Genomic DNA, 20,720 nt, shown 5'->3' on the forward strand with positions numbered 1-20,720 from the left:
ATTAATCCCATGCAATCTTGCCTAGTGTCCTCCAGATATATTGGACTACTACTCCATCATCTCTAAACACTTTGGCTTATTTCACAGCCTATGACCTAATAAAGAAGAGCTTCTTGTTTTTATCGCATGTTTTTGGTGCTCACTGACAGTAAATTGGACAGTAACATAAGTCATCAAACACAAATCAGTATCAATCTGTTCTTTCCCAGAAATAATAGTATAGCTAGGATTTTCAGTTGCACCGGGTTAAATCATTTTGTTGTATTCATCATACAGTAAAACATTGTGCGAAACTCAATATAAACCAGAAAAAAATGTGGAAAAGAGTTGGTAGTGCAGATCTTGTCAACAGCAGAGCCATGATTCACAGTAGGATCCATATGTTAGTGCTGTGCATTTAAAAGCTTTCACAGTGTATTTTTGTTTTTAACTGCTTCCTGTATAACAGTATTGTGATGCAGTGACATACAGAGCTGTAAGAATATAATAGAGAACATAAAATTCAATGTGACAGCAACAATAGCATTTATAATCAAATGAGACCACTTTTATTCTAGTTTCATTATCTTAATGAAATGCATTTGTAATATAAATTTCAATGATTTCTATTTGCATAAGGTGATGAAATGCTTGCAAAATCTTGCTCTTATCACTTGATTTTCTGTATCTATGGATGGCAAAATAGAAAGTTATGGAATACTTCGGCAAACCAAATGGCAAGAGCCAATGCAGAAGCCAAAAGCAACACTATCTTTTAGGATTTGGGGTCAGAGAAATCCATTTATTCTTGTGAGATGATGTGATGCCATTAAGTCATATAATCATACTGTTGAACGAATAAGAATTAATATCTGCTACATGATAACAGGAGCTGTGAAATTATGCTACGTTAATTTGCAAAATCGTATTGACTTTTTAACACATGCCATAGCAGTACATTCTGCTCACTATACTGTATTGATTAAGATCTCACCCTGGCCTCTCTTTAAGCAGTGCAGAGCAGTATTAGGTATAGAATAGCATGGCAACTGTGTATAAAGAAATTTACATATGTTTTCCTCTGTCCCTTTTCATACCAACAAAATCAAAGCCTGGTCATTCTGAGTTTCTCTCTCATGTTTGCTTCAACCTCTAGACTATGTAATTGCTTCTCCAAGTCCCTCCTTAAGGATTCTTTCATGCCAAGGTCATATCTAAAATCCTTTACACTTTGGGAACTGAATACCTGGAAAAGAAAATGTTTACATTGTGACCTTTTATCTTGTATTGGTCATTGGTCACTGGAGAAGAAGCATTATTTTGGGGGGTTTTCTTGGCAGTTATCTGATGCTTAACACATGTTGCATCTGTTAATCCAATCAAGTCTGTCTGGGAAAAAGATAGATCTGTTATGATACAAACTGTTTTTGCTGCGAATAAAGCTCTCCTAAAGCTAACATTATATTATTTTACTCTCAGTTAACCTATGTAAAGGACTTGAGCAGAACAGAACTCAATATTTTGGTAGCAGAACAGTATCACCTTGAATCACACCCAGAAGCAAATGGCAATCAGTGCAGTTTGCAAAGCAGAGATGTTACATGGGCATACTGAGACATGCCTCTCAATGCCCCACACTGCTGCATTCTGGACCACTTAGAGCTTCTGGGTGGTCTTCAAGGGCATCCCCAGGTAGAGCTGCATTTTAAATGCAGCATCACAAATAATCCAAATTATTGCGGACAAGACCCTATAAAACTATTTTTTATTTAAAAAAGCCAGAGAGACAATGAAGAGCAAATCTGATGTAGGTCTTAAGACATTTCAGTTACAGCTAAAATGTTATTTCCAGACTGATATTTACATAGCGTGAGAGACAATGAATTTCACCCAGTGCAATGTTGAGAAGAACAACACACAGCACTGATGACCAATTATTTCCATGTATTGATGTGCAGATGAAATAGATTATTTGCATATTACACGTGCCTTCCATCATTACTGACTCCCGTGAAACAAACTGCAAGTATCACCATTGCTATGCTTTTACTCAGCAGTTAGCATACTTGCTCTGTATTTTGCAGTGGGGAGTGGGTTGCCCAGTGAAATCATGTATTTCAGCAAAAATGCAAGCACAATATTACGCTTCATTCCTTAATGTTTTGGTTGTCTCCTGTTAGTACAGTGGTACCTCGGTTCACGAATTTAATTCATTCCGTGACTCTGGTCACGACCCGAATTGGTCACAACCCGAATCAAATTTTCCCATAAGGTTCAATGTAAATACAGTTAATCTGTTCTGAACCATATGTATTTTTTTTTAAAACCGCAAAAATATGAAACAAAATACAGTACGAAGAGAGAGAATGCTAACCTTGCTAGATGTGACTTCGGGCGTGGAGGACAGGAAGGCGGGTGGGGAGGCGGTTATTGCTTGGAGGGAGAGTCCCCCTCCCTACAGGAAGCCATGACCACGTGTCACAGGAGGGAAAATGGCCGTGGATCCTGTTCGTCACCCGATCCGGCGTTCGCGAACGGAGGCAAAATTTTGCGAACAGAGCTGTTCGTGACCCAAATTGGTTGTGAACAGAAGTGTTCGTGACCCGAGGTACCACTGTATATTGGTGAGTTAATATGTGTATTATTATAGCACAACTTGTTGAATATAGCAGAAAATAATCCAAGATAGTTTTTCACAAGAGAGAACAATCCCAACTTACTTGAAGGAGTAGTAGCCACAAATCTTCTCTTGAGGAAAACTACCTGAGTATCTGAGGACAACAACACTCATTAGTGGGTCATAAATGTCTCCTTATTGGGCAATGTGTTGAAGTTGGTAGTTGACAGTTCTAGGTATTTTGGAATGAGATGGCCTGGATCTCAAGGATTTCAGCCTTGATTTGGCACTGAAATGTCCTTATATATATTGTGGTATGACACCATCTTTCCAGAAGGTTTTTTTTTTTAGGGATTTGGAGGCATGTTTTAGCAGTACAGCTTATATATAAGGAACAAACTGCCAAAAGTGATCCCAGAATCTAGAGCTCTTACAAAGTCCTACAAGATTCCAACTTGCCAACTGTTCTTTTTAGCTACACGTGAAAATACTGAGCATAATCTTAATAATTGTTTAGACAATTAATATAGAGAATAAACTCATTCTGGTGGTTTTTATTGCATAACCACCTCTCCTGTGGTCGGCAATTGCCTTGGTTCCATGCACTTCAGTTAAATCCAAGGGGAAGACACAACTTGTGATTAATGTTACCTATGATTACTTTACAACTTAAGGCTATGGTTTATGAAGCCAGCTTTGTGGAAGCAAAAGCATTTGAATTTCTTTTGTCCATGCAGGGGAATGAAGGAATGGGAGAAACATGTAAGTCAGGGAGAAGATTAGATTGATTTGAACAATAGTAAATCATAATATTGGATAGGACTAAACAGGCCTAAGACCTGTGATGTCACTGAGGTTTACTCCCAGATAAATGGATATAGGACTATAGCTTTATAAGTAAATAAAGGTGCACTGGAGTCATGGTGGTTATTATAAGACTATGGGCTATAGCTCAGAAGGCAAAATCAATTATTCTAGGAGAGATCTGGGTTCAAGTCCCTATTCAGTTCTTGGACTACTCACTATGGCCTAATTTAAAATATTTCACAAGGTTGAAATGTGAATGAGGGGTAGAGAAGAAAATAGGTATTATTTGACACTTGTAGAATAAAAATTGGAGCAATATATGTATGGTCTTCCATTTCATATAGTTGAATCTGGTGCATGTTTGATTCTGCACAATACATGTTGGCCCAGTAAAAAGAAGTCATTATTTCTCTGTCCCCTTTTGTGCAACTTCTACAGTAAGAAAAAATTGTTTGCTTTTAATGTGTTTTAATGTGCAAAACTGTAAAATCCAACCACTGAATTGTTTGCGTTTTTTCCCATGAGCTTGGTACTAAAGGCTCCCTAGCTTTAACGCTTTAGAAAAATAATCAAATTCTTATTAAACAGTCTCATCTTATATTGGATCAGACTATAAACATTTTTTTTAATCTGTAGACCAATCATTTTCTGTTGAAAACTCTAACCTGGTTTAGATATCAGTTGTAAGTTACTTATCAGTGAGATTAATCCTACAAGGCAACTCATTTTTTAGGCTTTTCAGCCCACACAAGCCACCTTTGTCCTACAAAAAAAAGATTGGTTACCAGAGGCTGCCGTCAATGCAGATATAACATGCCAAAACCAGAGGAACACATCGCACCAGCCTATTTTAAGAGGCTACTGAAAACTGGGCCAAAGTTCATTGCTGGCCAGCAAACAGCTTGACTGTGCAGGGAGAAAATGGAAAGTCTCAATGCTGAACTCGGCATAATCAGAAAGTACTCCAAAACATATTAATTTTTAAATAACCTAAAATGCCATGCTCCAGTGGCACATGCATAAAACAGCGTTCCTAAGATAGATAATAGATAACACAAGGACTTGCTGACACTCGTTTTTGTCTTTATTGAAAGGTGACTGCTATACTACAGCCATTCATTGAAGGAAATGGCCTTTTGAAGTACAGCTATTAGGGGAATGGGCAATTACAGAGAGGGAACATCAGCCTCCATATATCGAGCATTGCATGTCTGGCCTTCTAATAGCAGCCCCATCACCTGAATGCTACTAATCGCTCTAGGAGGCAATGATTTGGATGCTGACAATTGCTCGGTTAATGGAAGGCTTCTTGTAGAAAGAACTTTGATCCAGCAGAGGATTTTGCTGGAGAAAGACAGAGGTAATATTTTGCCCTCCCTGGTCAAATCTTTTTAAACTCTAGCCCCTGAGCCACTCTTATACTGTATCCCAAGCATATTTGTAGAGATGTAAGAAGTTATATTGCCCTGTCTGCTGATGACTTTCCAGAGAATAGATGACCTAAAAAGCCTGCTAAGATAGTTGAATATTTCACATAGATTTTCCCCATGGGATCCTTTATGCTCTGAAAGAACCCACAAGGAAGGTTGTAGGGCCACAGAGATGAACTTTATCCTTCTCACTGTTTAAGTCTATACTCTAAGCACTTCAGAAGAGTTTCTATCAATATATTTCCATACAGCTTCTAGATAGGATGGTATATGAATTGGGCAAGGATTCAAGATAAAGATTCTCTACATGCACAAATGAAAAGGTATACAAAGCCCTGTCTGATCTACTCTGAATATGGTGGCCCAAAAGTAGGCCTCAAGCAATTTGGCACCTTGAGAGCAAGGAATGTGGGTTCTTCCTAAGGCTCTGAGACACTTCCATGTATTATTTTGGCAGTTGCGTGCAGACTGTGGTGGCCATTTCAGTGTTGCTTTTGTGACACCAGATAAAGTAGATAAAAGTGCTGGATTCTATCATCTCAACCAGCATGATATTTGAATGTAACAGGAGTCAAAAATAGCATGGTCCTCATGATGAGGGTATAAATTAAAAATGAAGGGTAGAATTGTTCTTGGACTATTGGAAAAAAAAAAAAAGGTTCCACAAGCTGTTCATTCTTCTTTTCATCTTGTTGGAAATATCCCTAACTATAGCATGACAATATTTTAACATTTGTGCAGTTAATATAATATCTCCAGGAAAGTCAGAAAATAAAAGTTATACTAAAGGGAGAATAGCTCAGTATCTGAGGGCCTATAAACTCCCAGCTTTTCTTTTAGCTTTGTTTTCAAGTGCAATTTTCTGGAAACTTCTGATTTGAGCAAGATGTTCAGCAACTCGTTTCTACAAAATGACTCCCCATGTAAGCCTGGAATCACAGGGAACCATTAAACTGTTGGTACCAATAATTAATAGGAAGATTTTATACTTCATGAGGAATAGTCTGCTTCCAAAATATTGTCTTCCAGCTTCAGGCTTTCACTGGAGAATAGTAAATAATTCTGAAGATTCTGGATGGACAAATCTGGTCACGCTCTAGAATTGTGTTCTCAGAAGCAAAAATGTCTGGTTTATATTTGATCTTGTTACCACATTTCTCAGAATTTTATGAGAACTGTCCTCCTTTCCCTACCAAGTATTGTTTAATTTGGCCCAGAGTATCATTTAGGGACAAGGTAGTAGAATGTAGCGCTGGTGGTTTACACAGTACAGTAGATTACACTAATCTAATGCAGCATTTTGGTGTTTGGGGGGTAAAATCTGGGGTGGGCTGCCAGTTTGTTAATAAGGGGCTATTCAGTCATATATGGTGGGGAAAGGGGGAAAGACAAAATCTTTGCTTGGTGGTCTGGAAAAACAGAGGATCCTGTTTCTCTTACTTTCTCTTTCCTATTGTTTGTGAGAGATTAGAGTGATAAATGCCATAAGGTAACAATGTGTGACCCCACCTTCTCTCAGGTCTTCTCCAGGCATTCTCCCATCTGCCCTCTGTTGCATGGGATTAAGTTGAACCCCATGCAGTGTCTGCCTTAGTCTCTTCATCCCCATGGGCAAGACCAGACAATCATGAGCGGATCCTTCTTCTGTCCTTCTCTTACCACACTCCATGACTGTAATGTTAAATGTTATCAAACCATTTATTTTAATTATTATCCCTCCATTTAAGAAAGTTAACATTATTTAAAGGAGGGCTATAATGTATTTGACCAGAAGACTGATTTATCGGAATATGGCAGGGATCTCCTTATAAAAATTGTCTTACATGAAACATTTCAGTAACTATTTGTCACAAATGGCAATGACTAAGGGCTTTCCTGCGCTCTTGTTGCAAGTGATAGAAAAGGTAGAGGAAGAGGATTCAAGTCATGTAAGACAAATGGGTTGGCCTAGCAAACATCAGAGACATTAGGGACCTACTGTGGTGCACAATTCAGCTGGAGACACAATCCTTTTATTTATCCTCATTTTTGAAGTTTATTTGCCTACTCTCTCTGAACAAGAAGTAGCATCATGAGAGGCAATTAGCATGTTTACCTTGCTCTCTTCCTCTGGATGACCACAGGGATTGGAACTTGATGGAAAGGTCAAACACATGGATGACAGCTTTAGAGCAGGAAGTCGCCCACTCAGCTGAGACCCTTTTCTCAAGGGTTTGTAAAAGCCCTCAGTGAGCAAAGCTAGATAGATTTATTTATATAGAAATGTCAAGATAGTCAGGGATTTTTATGAAACCATGCTAAAAATAGATGAGATTCTACAATCAAATACCGCTTTAGTTGAGTCTTGTGTGTTGTTTGAATTCATCCACTGAGAAGGCTATTGTGATTTTGTGTAACATAAACGGACATAAACGATTTCTGTTGTAGTTTTACCAGCCAGAAGGGTGTACCAAGTTTTCTTCATTCATGCATATGTAAATTCCCATGTATATACAGTTGTGTGAAAAAGAAAGTACACCCTCTTTGAGTTCTATGGTTTTACATATCAGGACATAATAAAAATCATCTGGTCCTTAGCAGTTCTCAAAAGTAGGTAAATACAGCCTCAGATGAACAACAACACATGACATATTACACCATGTCATCATTTATTTTACAAAAAGAAAGCCAAAATGGAGAAGCCATGAGTGAAAAACTAAGTACACCTTATGATTCAATAGCTTGTAGAACCACCTTTAGTGGCAATAACTTGAAGTAATCATTTTCTGTATGACTTTATCAGTCTCTCACATCAATTCCTCACTGTGGAGGAATTCTGGCCCACTCTTCTTTACAACATTGCTTCACTTCATTGAGGTTTGCGGGCATTTGTTTATGCATAGCTCTCTTGAGGTCCCGCCCAGCATTTCAATTGGGTTGAGGCCTGGACTTTGACTGGGCCATTGCAACACCTTGATTCTTTTCTGTTTCAACCATTCTGTTGTAGATTTGCTGGTGTGCTTGGGATCATTGTCCTGTTGCATGACCCAATGTCGGCCAAGCTTTAGCCTCACATTTGACTCTAGAATACTTTGGTATACAGAGAGAGGAGTTCATGGTCGACTCAGTGACTGCAGGGTGCCCAGGCCCTGTGGCTGCAAAACAAGCCCAAATCATCACCCCTCCACCACTGTGCTTGACGGTTGGTATGAAATGTTTGTGCTGATATGTTGTGTTTGGGTTTTGCCAAACGTGGCGCTGTGCATTATGGCCAAACATCTCCACTTTGGTCTCGTCTGTCCAAAGGACAGTGTTCCAGAAGTCTTGTGATTTGTTCAGATGCAACTTTGCAAACCTAAGCTGTGCTGCCATGTTTGTTTTAGAGAGAAGAGGCTTTCTCCTGGCAACCCTTCCAAACCAACCATATTTCTTCAGTCTTTTTCTAATTGTACTGTCATGAACTTTAACATTTAACATGCTAACTGAGGCCTGTAGAGTCTTAAGATGTAACTCTTGGAATTTTTGCAATTTCTCTGAGCATTGCATGGTCTGACCTTGGGGTGAATTGGCTGGGATGTCCACTCCTGGGAAGATTGGCAACTGTCTTGAATATTTTCTACTTGTGAATAATCTTCCCCACTGTAGAATGATGGACTTTAAATGGTTTGGAAATGGCCTTATAACCCTTCCCAGATTGATGGGTGGCAACAATTGCTTCTCTAAGACCACTGCTGATGTCTTTACTCTTTGGCATTGTGTTAACACACACCTCAATGCTCGAGACCAGCAAACTCCTAAAACTTCGGCTTTTATAGAGGTAGTCACACTTGCTGATTGATCAAGGGCATTTGATTAGCAGCACCTGACTGCTACTTAGCCTCTTCATACCTATGGAAGCAGTAAGGGTATACTTACTTTTTCACACATGGCTTCTCCATTTTGGCCTCCTTTTTGTAAAATAAATGATGAGATGGTGTAATATGTCATGTGTTGTTGTTCATCTGAGGTTGTATTTACCTACTTTTGAGAACTGCTAAGGACCAGATGATTTTTATTATGTCCTGATACAAAACTATAGAACTCAAAGAGGGCATACTTTCTTTTTCACATGACAGTATCTGAAAACATATATACGGAACAATTTATGCAATTTGCATTATGCTGGAAGAATAATCACTCTTGTAACATTGCCCAGAAAACTATATGGAAATGTCCTTTAAATCACCAGGAGTCAAGCTTAGCTTAAGGGAGACTTTACTGAAAGTGGGAATAATAGCTCAATAATCAAATACACCGCAGAGCAAGATTGCTGGAACAAAATAAAAACAAAAATGATTAGAATGTTGTGTATGTGGGTTTGGGAACTACTGAGTACAAAAACAGCAGACTAGTGAACTGTATTTAAAAAATCCTTCAGATAGGAGAAGAGAAAAGGGGCACTGAAATCACTGTCAGATTTTGGCCAATTAAATAGTTACTCTATTGATAAAAGAGCTTGCATAAATGTGTATTTAAACAAACAAATAAACGTACATTCCTTGTATGCCCTGATCTGTTAAACTGCTTTTTATGTCAAAAGAGGGCACTCATTCTAAGCATGCTTTCATAAATATGTTTATAATGTTACATGTGATTCAACCCTGAAACATTAGGAAAGACTTATGGTGCAAGGAATGTATTGGCACAATTCCTATGGAACATGAGATGGCAGTTTTGTGACTGAAGAAGTGTTAAAAGCTCCCAATATTTTGACTGTGAACAAAAAGTGTGAATAGATGAATGAACTTACATTGCACTGTAAGTAGATAAAGTTGGTTGCAGGAAGATATGTGGACTGTCAATAAGTGTAGCCAACTACAAGGACAAATATGTACATTTATTGCTTGCTTTTTAGCAATGCTGTAGGAAAGCTATGTCTAGGTATAGTCTATTCAATCAAATAAAATTGAACTGACTACCGCAAGATAGCCATCTGTCATTTTTTAAAAAAAGCAACATAAAAAGAAGCATTTCATAATATATAATCAATCAAAGGAGACAGCACCAGGCATGGATGAGGTTTTTTTTTTCAGATGATTTTTTTTTGGAAGAATCCAGATAAGAGTCAAGAAATAAAATTACTCTGTACTATTGTCTTGCATTGGAACAGGATATTAGAACCCTTACTCTTGTTCAGAAATGTATAATATTAAGTTACTGTTAGATCTGCAAGGAATTTGAGTCTGTGAGCTAGGCTGGGATCTCAGAAAATAAAAATAAAATAAAATACAGGTGAAACTCGAAAAATTAGAATATCGTGCAAATGTTCATTTATGTCAGAACGGCAACTCAAAAGGTGAAACCAATATATGAGATAGACGCATTACATGCAAAGCGAGATATGTCAAGCCTTACTTTGGTATAATTGTGATGATTATAGCGTACAGCTTATGAAAACCCCAAATTCACAATCTCAGAAAATTAGAATAGTGTGAAAAGGTTCAATATTCTAGGCTCAAAGTGTCCCACTCTAATCAGGTAATGAATCCATAACACCTGCAAAGGGTTCCTGAGCCTTTAAATGGTCTCTCAGGCTGGTTCAGTAGGAATCACAAGCATGGGAAAGACTGCTGACCTGACAGTTGTGCAGAAAACCATCATTGACACCCTCCATAAGGAGGGAAAGCCGCAAAAGGTAATTGCAAAAGAAGTTGGATGTTCCCAAAGTGCTGTATCAAAGCACATCAATAGAAGGTTATGTGGAAGGGAAAAGTGTGGTAGAAAAAGGTGCACAAGCAGCAGGGATGATCGCAGCCTGGAGAGGATTGTCAGGAAAAGGCCATTCAAAAGTGTTGGGGACTTTCACAAGAAGTGGACTGAGGCTGGAGTTAGTGCATCAAGAGCCACCACACACAGATGGACCCTGGACATGGGCTTCAAATGTCGTATTCCTCTTGTCAAGCCACTCCTGAACAACAAACAACGTCAGAAGCGTCTTACCTGGGCTACAGAAAAAAAGAACTGGTCTGTTGCCCAGTGGTCCAAAGTCCTCTTTTCTGATGAGAGCAACTTTTGCATCTCATTTGGGAACCAAGGACCCAGAGTCTGGAGGAAGAATGGAGAGGCACACAATGCATGATGCTTGAAGTCCAGTGTGAAGTTTCCACAGTCTGTGTTGATTTGGGGAGCCATGTCATCTGCTGGTGTTGGTCCACTGTGCTTCATTAAGTCCAGGGTCAACGCAGCCGTCTACCAGGAGATTTTGGAGCACTTCATCCTTCCTTCCGCAGACGAGCTTTATGGGGATGCTGACTTCATTTTCCAGCAGGACTTGGCACCTGCCCACACTGCCAAAAGTACCAAAACCTGATTCAATGACCATGGAATTACTGTGCTTGATTGGCCAGCAAACTCGCCTGACCTGAACCCCATAGAGAATCTATGGGGCATTGCCAAGAGAAAGATGAGGGACATGAGACCGAACAATGCAGCGGAGCTGAAGGCTGCTATTGAAGCATCCTGGTCTTCCATAACACCTCAGCAGTGCCACAGGCTGATAGCATCCATGCCACGCCACATTGCGGCAGTCATTGCTGCAAAAGGGGCCCAAACCAAGTACTGAGTACATATGCACGCTTATACTTTGCAGAGGTCCGATATTGTTCTATTTCTAATCCTTGTGTTATTGATGTCATGTAATATTCTAATTTTCTGAGATTGTGAATTTGGGGTTTTCATAAGCTGTATGCCATAATCATCCCAATTATACCAAAGTAAGGCTTGACATATCTCGCTTTGCATGTAATGCATCTATCTCATATATTGGTTTCACCTTTTGAGTTGCCATACTGACATAAATGAACATTTGCATGATATTCTAATTTTTTGAGTTTCACCTATAAAATAAAACAAAACAAAACACACACATTCATACCAGAAGATGGCAATGCAAACAACTTGTGTTGTACTGCCAAGAAAGCTCCATGGACATGTCTATGAAACAGAAATTGATCTTGAATTGATGGAGATCTTACCCTTTTTTTTTGGCAACCAAATTATGTTACTAAAACAATACTTTTTTTTTTCCATTTCAGGGATGATGGCTGAGCTAAAGAACTATTTCAGTGTAAGATATTGAAACATTCACTCATTCCTCTTTAATTATTGACTGAAAAGGATTTCCGTAACATGATTTCAGGAAGCAACATCTGAAGAATTTATGCTTGAGAAAGTGCTGGTGATCATGAAGCCATGCACTGATCCTGGTGACATCACAAAGGAGACTTGAAAACAAAGAAACATTATTTTTTGCTTTGGGGTGATGTCTCTCCCTGCAGTCCTCCATTAATATTTTCAAAGTTGCATGATCCTATGACCATCTGCCAAGAAAGTATCATTTCAGAGTAGGTGATAAAAGGGATTAGAATAGAGAGTACTGCGTATTTCCCAAATCAGAGATAGCATTGCACACAGTCTGATGCGATTGGCGCTTTTATTTCCTGACATCATTGGACATCCCCTTTGTGCTTCTTTGGCAGATAAGTTTCATGAAACATAGACACGTTTAGATTCCCTTTCCCCAGGATTGATCCAGAAGGGCAGTGTATGGAAATCAATAGGACATTCAGAAAGTACCCCTTATGTGTAAAGCTAACAATAGAATTAGTTATAATTAGCACTGGAATGCAAGAATTTTAATTTGTAGTTAATCATTGCTTTATCCTATTTAGTTAATAAAGGGTTCTGTAATGTCTAATTAAGGTGAAATGAAAATTAAAGATTGAAAATTAAAGATTGAATGTATGCATAATCAGTTACCTCCCAATAATCTCCAAAATTGCTGTCAGATTGCAACTTCTAAGATCCTTATGTAGAAAATTACTAAATAAATGAAAGGAAATCATTTCCCTCACTACATTCCATTTTCAGTATACTGATGGCATGTCACTTAAAAGCCAAGTGTGTTCCATATATGAAAAGAAAGTTGCATATCCCTGCTCTAATGTGAAGGGTAGAACTATTTGGAAAATAAGTTTGGAAATAAGAATGCATGAAAGGAATGTCTATGATGAAATTAAGATTAATTAACATAAAGAGTGTACATACATTTGTAGAATATTAATTGTTCAAGAATCTTCTTAATGTTTCAGTTACTTTGTCTCATCTGCTGCTATTTATACATTCAGTTCACACACAGAATCTATACATGATGGATCAAGAATTATGGATTTTCAGAAAATGCAATGAAAATATGATTACCATAGTATTCTCATTTTCTGCCGTAGAATACTGTATACTATAGGTTATTTTTACTGCCTCTGACAAATATTTGATATCTGTCAAAAGATTCTCACTACTGAGATACTAAAATCTTGGCTTTTAGAGAGCTGTCATGTAGACTGTTGCAGCATGCATGCATGCATGCATGAATATTTAGTAATACAGTGGAACCTCGGTTTACGAACTTAATTCATTCCGTGACTCTGGTTGCAACCCGAATTGGTCGCAACCCGAAGGAAATTTCCCCATAAGGTTCAATGTAATTACCGTTAATCCGTTCTGGCATGGAGGACAGGGAGGCGGCTATTGCTTGGAGGGAGAGTCCCCCTCCCTACGACCATGTGTCAGGGGTGGAAAATGGCCACGGACCACGTGTCAGGGGCAGAAAAATGGCCGCGGACCACGTGTCAGGGGTGGAAAATGGCCGTGGACCACGTGTCAGGGACGGAAAAATGGCCGCGGACCGTGTCATGGGAGGGAAAATGGCCGCGTATCCTGTTCGTACCCTGAGGCGGAGTTCGCAAACCGAAGCAAAATTTTGTGGCTGGAGCTGGTCGTAACCCGAAAAGTTCGTTAACAGAAGCGTTCATAACCCGAGGTTCCACTGTATCTTAAAGGCTAGCACATCTATTATGACATATTTGGTTTTATAGATTACAGCCCACTATTGTTAAGAAGTACTGTATGTTGAATATAATACTATGTCAAATGTTTGTTTGAATTTGTGTCATTATGCATAATACTCTTGTGAATTTGATGTTTTCTATGTTACTATGATGTTATGAATACTTTGGTGTTCTGAAAGAATATATGAGGAAGGTTGTGTCTTTATGAGTAGAAAAGGGTTATAAGCTGCACACTATTTTATTCTCTGTGTTATTTTTTTAATCATGGAAGTATCCTATACAATTAAGATACTTAGAAGATCCGGTTTATTAAATATATCAGCCTACACTATGATAGAGATTACAAAAAAAATAAGAAACCATGTGATGATGGATGCAGGAGTTAAATATTTATGTTATCACTTTATGGGTCCATAAAAAGAACTATAGATATTGAGAGGTAAGCCTGGTTCACATATCCTACTAAATCATGATTACTTTAACCATAGTATATTGAATGAACTCCAGTCTGAGTTTGTAGAACACGCTAAGCCATGAGCTCTAGTTCATAAACCATTTGCTAAGCCATAAGGTACACTGAGTTTTACTTTCAGGAGTTATGTGAGCTCATCCATAGAAAGAGGGATTAGATGCAGGTTCTTCATTCAAGTGCTGTTCTAACAATACTGCCATGGGATGGAGGGAGGGCCACAATAGTTTTTTTGGTAGTTTATTAGCTGTAGGCACCACTCTACTCCAAGATGACTCTGGGCAGCTCACAATTTAAAACAATTGGGTGCAAAAGGCACAATTTAGTATTTTGTGTTCAAGACATATAATGGAGCCTATATCTTTGGTTTTAATATAGTACCCACAATACATTCATTTCTAAAGTCTTCCTTGTTGATGGTGTTGAAGTATTAATCTTGAATACAGGTAGTCCTCACTTACTGACAGTAATTGGGACCGGGAACTCCATCGCTAAGCGATGCGGTTGTAAGGCATAACATCATGTGACTGTGCTGACTTACGACAGCAGTTCCAGCAGCCCGAGTTGCCATTTTTAGGCAAATCCCATGCAGTTACAGTGTCCCACTATCACATGATCACCATTTGTGACCTCCTAGTGGCTTCTTCATTGACTTTTCTTGTTGGAAGCTGGCAGTGAAGTTGCAAATGGCAATCACATGACCACGGGACACTGTGGCATTGTAATTGTGAACCAGTTGCCAAGCACCCAAATTGTGATCATGTGACTGTGGGGAAGCTCTGATGGCCACAACTATGAGGACCCATTGTAAGTTCTCATTCAGTGCCATCATAACTTTCAGTAGTTGCTGAGTGACTGGATGTTAAGCGAGGACTACCTGTACATGCAACAGTAGGTCTGTAAAAGTCACTGGAAAATCTATTCTTTGGGTTTCCCATCCTGCAACAACTCTATTCCTCCTCCTCCCTGCCCCCTTTACTGCCTATTACTCTGGAGTATAGCTAGAATTTGATTTACTATAGTTACCATATTTGGGCCATAAAAATCTGGATGACCACTAGTTGGCAGCAAACTGGATGGAATGATGTCTCTAGGATTGACAACATTTTGCTTTTAGTTTCTTGCCAGCAGAGAAAATTACAGGAAGACTGTAACTCTAATCCTAACCCTAGCCCTAGAAAAATACCTGATTAGCTAATAGGCCAGATCAAATCATATATTAAAAAAATGATCAAAGTAAGTGTCTGTGTTCATGTAGCTCATTAATCCAAAATGTAGTCTGATAGTTTTTGATTCTGTTGCTTGAACCTAGATATGATAGTTTATTCAATAACCATGATTAGGCAAATGATGACTGAGCAGCATATTGTGTGAACACAATCATTAAGGCTTGTATTTGCTTCATTGGAAGAAAAGGATATTTATAATGAGAAGTCATGATGGCTAGAAATTTCCTTCCCTTTTGGAGGGCATATATATCTTTCAATATCAGCTAGTGGGGGGACCTGAGTGTGAATAGGCTTTTGACCTGATCCAACTTGATTAAAAAAAACCAAAAACCTCTTAGATCCTCTCATCATACATGAATTATTTGTTTTGATTTATCCCCTACTTCAGATATACTATTCAGGTTCCAGAACAATATTAAACCCATTACAAAGTGATTGATATATTAAAATTAGCAAACAACAGTAAAATTATAAACCTGCATAAAGCATTGCAGCGGGCTTGAGCGCTGCAGAATGACTCTCTGCCCCACAACTGTATAAAAATATTTAGAGTATATAGATCAAAAGATGAAAACTGCAGGAAAATAGCCTCAAAAATGTAAGAAATAATATTGAATGTCCAAATATGTTTTTGGAACAACATAAATGCAAACTATCATTCATACAGTCCTGCTCCTCATCACCTGCAGAGCATGTGATGACTTGCCATGTTATAGACCTGAATGGAGATTTCATGGCACCTTAATCCCATCCCACATCAAATACAATGTTTTTCTTAGGCGTTGCTTTAGACGGTTAGCTATGACTAATCAAGAGAAATGATCAAAAATCAGGTGACAGACAAACAGAAGTGAACCATTCCTTAGTATTTTGCATTTTCTTTTTGGAGTTTTCAGCTGGCCATGGACTAGACTGGGCTAATCAACGATTCTTGTCATTATAAATGGCATGTTGTTATGTACTCAATAGTGGGGCTCTTCATCTGGATGGCAAAAATCCGGATCACCAAAAGATGGCAGTAATGTGGCCAATGTACTCTCTCTCTCGTTCTCTCATATTAAATCTTGGGAATTTTGTATTCTACCTGGTCACACTCTGATTTATTATATTTATTTTGGTACATTTCTATTGTTTAAAGCTACTTATCTGAAAACATTTGAGACATGCAGGCTCAAACAATCCCAGGTAATACTGCAAAGCTCTGCATATGCTGCCCTAGAAAAGAGCAAAGGAAAAGACAGAGGGTTCCCGGTGTGCTTAATCAATCTTGATTTTATAATTTATACATCAACAATAGATGGCGATGGATTGGCTCTGAAATGCCCTGTGGAAACAAATATAGCAAATGTTAAACAATGTTATACAGTAGTCACTTCTGTCTCAGATAACATTTCCAAGAAGGGTCTCATCAGATAAACTGTTGACATCATGATGTATTTATAAATGTGCATGAACTTTCCTCTCAATTCCTCTTGAATGCAAATATTTAGAGAGTTGGGCAAATCCTGTGTTAGACTATGATAAGATTTTGGTTTTTTGCAGAGATTTTGGGAAAACGGTTTATCATTAAAAATGATCTTGCCTATCTATTTACCACAGTGTTGTTGTAGTCTTATATTAGAGGCTCAAAGTTTTGTTTAAGCAGTGTTGTCATGAGGACCAGAGAGATGCTTGCCAATATAAGAAACAGAATAGTTTCCTCTACTCCAGAGCTTTACAAACGTGATAGATCTACAACTGCCAGAATTTCAGTCTAGATGGTCCTGCTGGGGATTTGGAGAGATAAGGTGTCAATATAGGGTCAAGTTAAGGAAGGCTGCATTAGATTAATGAAGGCTGAAGATTCCATGGCTGGACACTTATCAGAACAACAAGAACAACAAAACCCATACTTCATTCTTTCTATACTTTCTTGACCAAACTAATCAAGGAGAATTGCAGTGGGGATTGGGAATGTTTTTACTGTGTTCTCCTAATTCTACTTCTAAAATCCACCATGATGTACAAACAAATCCATGCCGAGTGATGTTCGATAGTAGAGCTATGCAAAGCTTACAAGGGATATCTAGCTTTGACAAAAGTTTGTGAGAAGCTTCCTTTCAAAGATGCTTCATGAAACAATGCTTCCTCTGCTTTTAAAGGCAAAAACCTTTCCAATTCTACTATCCAAAAAGGCTTCTATACATGTATGAGGCAATACTCAAGGAGTAGCTTCTGAAGGAGACAGTTCCTCATCAAACTGGGGTGTCTGTGGGGAAGGTCAAATTTGCATGATGGCAGGCACAGTACTGTGATCAGAGCCCCATCACTTTTGTGGGGCAGACCCACACAAAGGCAAAAGGGTGTTATTTGATCACAACACTGCACCTGTCATTTTGTAGATTTTGATACCTCCTAATGGATACCCCTGTCATCAAGGCTAAACTCAGCCATCTTGCACAAGCCTACTGGTAATAATTTCAGTCTCTCTATTATAAAGAAAATTATGGATGTTCAGCTCTCATAAAAGTAGAAACAAGCCACCATTTTACTCTAGCTCTTCTGAATAAAAAATTATATATTTCTTTCTGACTGAACCAATCTCTGCCATATCAGCAAGCTTAAATGTCCCAAAAAGGTAAATTCCCTTCAGAGTGAAGAAAGATTACATGGCAAATGGCTGAAACACTGAGCCAAAAACCAGATAAAATTAGTGCAGATTTATTTTTGCTACCTAAGAACATTGCTACAGACAGTGTGAGAACTAACCTTCAGTTTAAATGCAAGGTGAGAAGTTTGATTGTGTTAACAATGTCTACTGGTTACTTTACCCAGTGGATGGAATATCTCCCAGAGTATAAATAAAATGAAAAGGTAAAACCTGAATTAATTCAACGTACTAATTTTAGCACAGACCTTGCTTCCAGACACTCTGCCCGCTCTACTATGCTAACCTGGGGCAAGTCTCCAATTTTCCACTCTGGAGTGGTAGTTTATAACTTGCCATTTGAAACTCTGACAGAAAGTTGGTGTAAAATACTACCAATACTGGGTTCATGGTTCTTGTTTAGCAAATCTAAGTTATGAATGCTTATATAGTTTTGTGTAATACCGTGAAAGAGACATTACTAAACCAGCTCAGAGGTTTCAGAGAAGGGACAGGACGTGCCATTCAAGCTGTTGCAAAGCCAAGTAATGCGATCTGACTAATACATCAAGATGTACCCTATCCTATCTCATTATAGTTACAATTTTAAAATGTGTAATGAAGGGATTTGGGCCCTGACAGGTTATGCCATAAGAAATGTGCTAGTCTTTAAGATGATACAAGAAAGGGGGGGGGGGGATAGGGATGAATCACAATTGGATGAGTTCATGTTATTTTAAACCCTGAACTATGGTTTACAAACCAGAGTGAGTGGGTTCACATAACCTACAAAGCCAAAATTAAATAAACCTTGTTATTGCTCAGTGTGGTTTATGGGCTCAACACCTTGCTATTTTTGGTGCAACAGTATACTGTATTTCCTGTGGCAATAGTTCTTGTCTCCAAATAAGTCATTTTCTCCAAATGCATTAGGGTTGCTGGTTGAGAACGCTGGAAATGCAGTCTCAGTTTATCTGAAAATTTTCTTTACTTTTGATTGACAATGGTCAAGTTGACATGAATCAGCATCTATGACAGAGAACTACATTTTAGCCTGGTGTGTTGTGGGTGTAGTTCAGTGTTGTCCAAACTTGGCCACTTTAAGATGAGTGGACTTCAACTCCCAGAATTCCCCAGCCAGCATGGTTGGCTGGGGAATTCTGGGAGTTGAAGTCCACTCATCTTAAAGTGGCCAAGTTTGAATGACACTGGTGTAAGAGCAGTGTTTCTCAACCTCATCAACTTTAAGATGTATGGACTCCAACTCATGCTGGCTGGGGAATTCTGGGAACTGAAGTCTATACATCATAAAGTTGCTAAAGTTGAGAAACACTGGTTTAGAGATTAGCATGTTATGGGAACAATGAAACTTGGCGTAATTAAGAAAACCAGGATTAACAATTGGTTGCCATGCTGTGTGGTCACAGTAATTATCAGGAGATATTCTGCCACCACCTAACTTCCAGACAGGTGCCTCAGCTGGCATTCTTCTCCTAACTTCAGTGCAGGGGAGAGATAGGCTCCCACATTCTGTGCTGCTTTTCTGGCAAATTAAAAGGGCAAAAGGAAAAGAAATGAAATTAATTCTATAGTCCCTCCCCCTTACCCTGTGATAATGAGGTACAGAGCTATGGAAATAAGGCTGCCTTCCCTTCCCTTTGGGAGACAAACTCATCTCACGAGAGTTAAATCCATCTGGGGGGAGGCAAAAGCTCAGCAGGAGCTTCAGTGCAGTCACCAGAATCTAGGCACCTTTGCAAAGATTATCTGTGATTTTGACTGACTACGTGCCATCAAATCATTTTTGACTCCTACCTCACTGCCGTGGGGTGCTAGACTAAGACCAAAGCATTCCCCATGGAGTACAAGCGGGTAGTGCCACGCAGCTCTACAGCTAAAGGTACCGACAATATGTCCCTTCTAGTTCTACCTCCTTCATATCATTCACAGGGATGCTAGCATGGCATCCCCACCACCTACCACTGACCTGCTATGGCAGCGTCTAGGGCAGCTGACTGCAATATGCCATCCGGCTGGTGCTGTGACCTCCATCCCATCTCCATCCCAAGTTCTGACCATGTGCCCCTGTGATGGTTTGGGGGGATGGATGCCTTTCCACACTGCTGGACCACTGCCCATGTGCATGTGCCTGAATGTGGGCTTGGGCCATATGGCTGCACTCATGGTACTCCCCATGGCTTGTAGCAGGATGGAGAACTCCTTCTCTCTCAGACCCAAGGGACTCATTTGGTTAGGTGCATGATCAGTTGTGGTTTTCCTGTGCAGGCAGCCAGAACAACACTGTACCTGGGTCCTTCTCCTGCCCTTTGGCCTCCAGTGGAAGACCAGGAGGAAGGAGACCTCAGCATGCCACAGCACCCAAGGTACTCCCAAATTCCGTACTAGGAATACACACGCTGCATATGAGATTGTTATTTGCACCTGCTGACCCTGTAGGCAGGAACTGCTTCTGCAGTGGTGGGTATGAGAGGGCGAGCTCTGCACTCTCTGCCCTCTCCTTGTCTTGCCTCTCATCCAACCTGGGCAGGGATGTCCTTGCTTTAGAGTGGAGACAAAGAACTCCTCTCCCAGCCCCTTGCCCAGAAGCCAAACAGAGAACATAAAAGAAGCAAAGGAAAGGAGGCCTGTAAAGGCCTGAATGGTGTGGGTCTGTGTTGCACCACTGCTAATGGAGAAAG

General features: G+C 39.3%; 1 protein-coding gene across 2 annotated transcripts in view; it reads left to right on the plus strand.

Moving 5' to 3' along the window:
• The window catches only part of PPDPFL (pancreatic progenitor cell differentiation and proliferation factor like), a 59,271-nt gene that overhangs the window by 32,908 nt on the left and 5,643 nt on the right, over positions 1-20,720 (plus strand). The window contains exon 2 of one of the 2 annotated variants that reach the window (XM_088130618.1): positions 11,886-11,917. The exons of the other annotated variant lie outside the window; for it this stretch is intronic. The gene's annotated coding sequence lies outside the window, so the exon portion shown is untranslated. The remainder of the gene's footprint in view (positions 1-11,885; positions 11,918-20,720) is intronic. 2 annotated transcript variants of the gene reach the window in all.

This window comes from Python bivittatus, unplaced genomic scaffold (assembly GCF_059951505.1).
Source record: "Python bivittatus isolate LINGU-HERP-01145 unplaced genomic scaffold, Pbiv_v1 ctg000840_np1212, whole genome shotgun sequence".
NCBI classification, from domain to species: Eukaryota; Metazoa; Chordata; class Lepidosauria; order Squamata; family Pythonidae; genus Python; species Python bivittatus.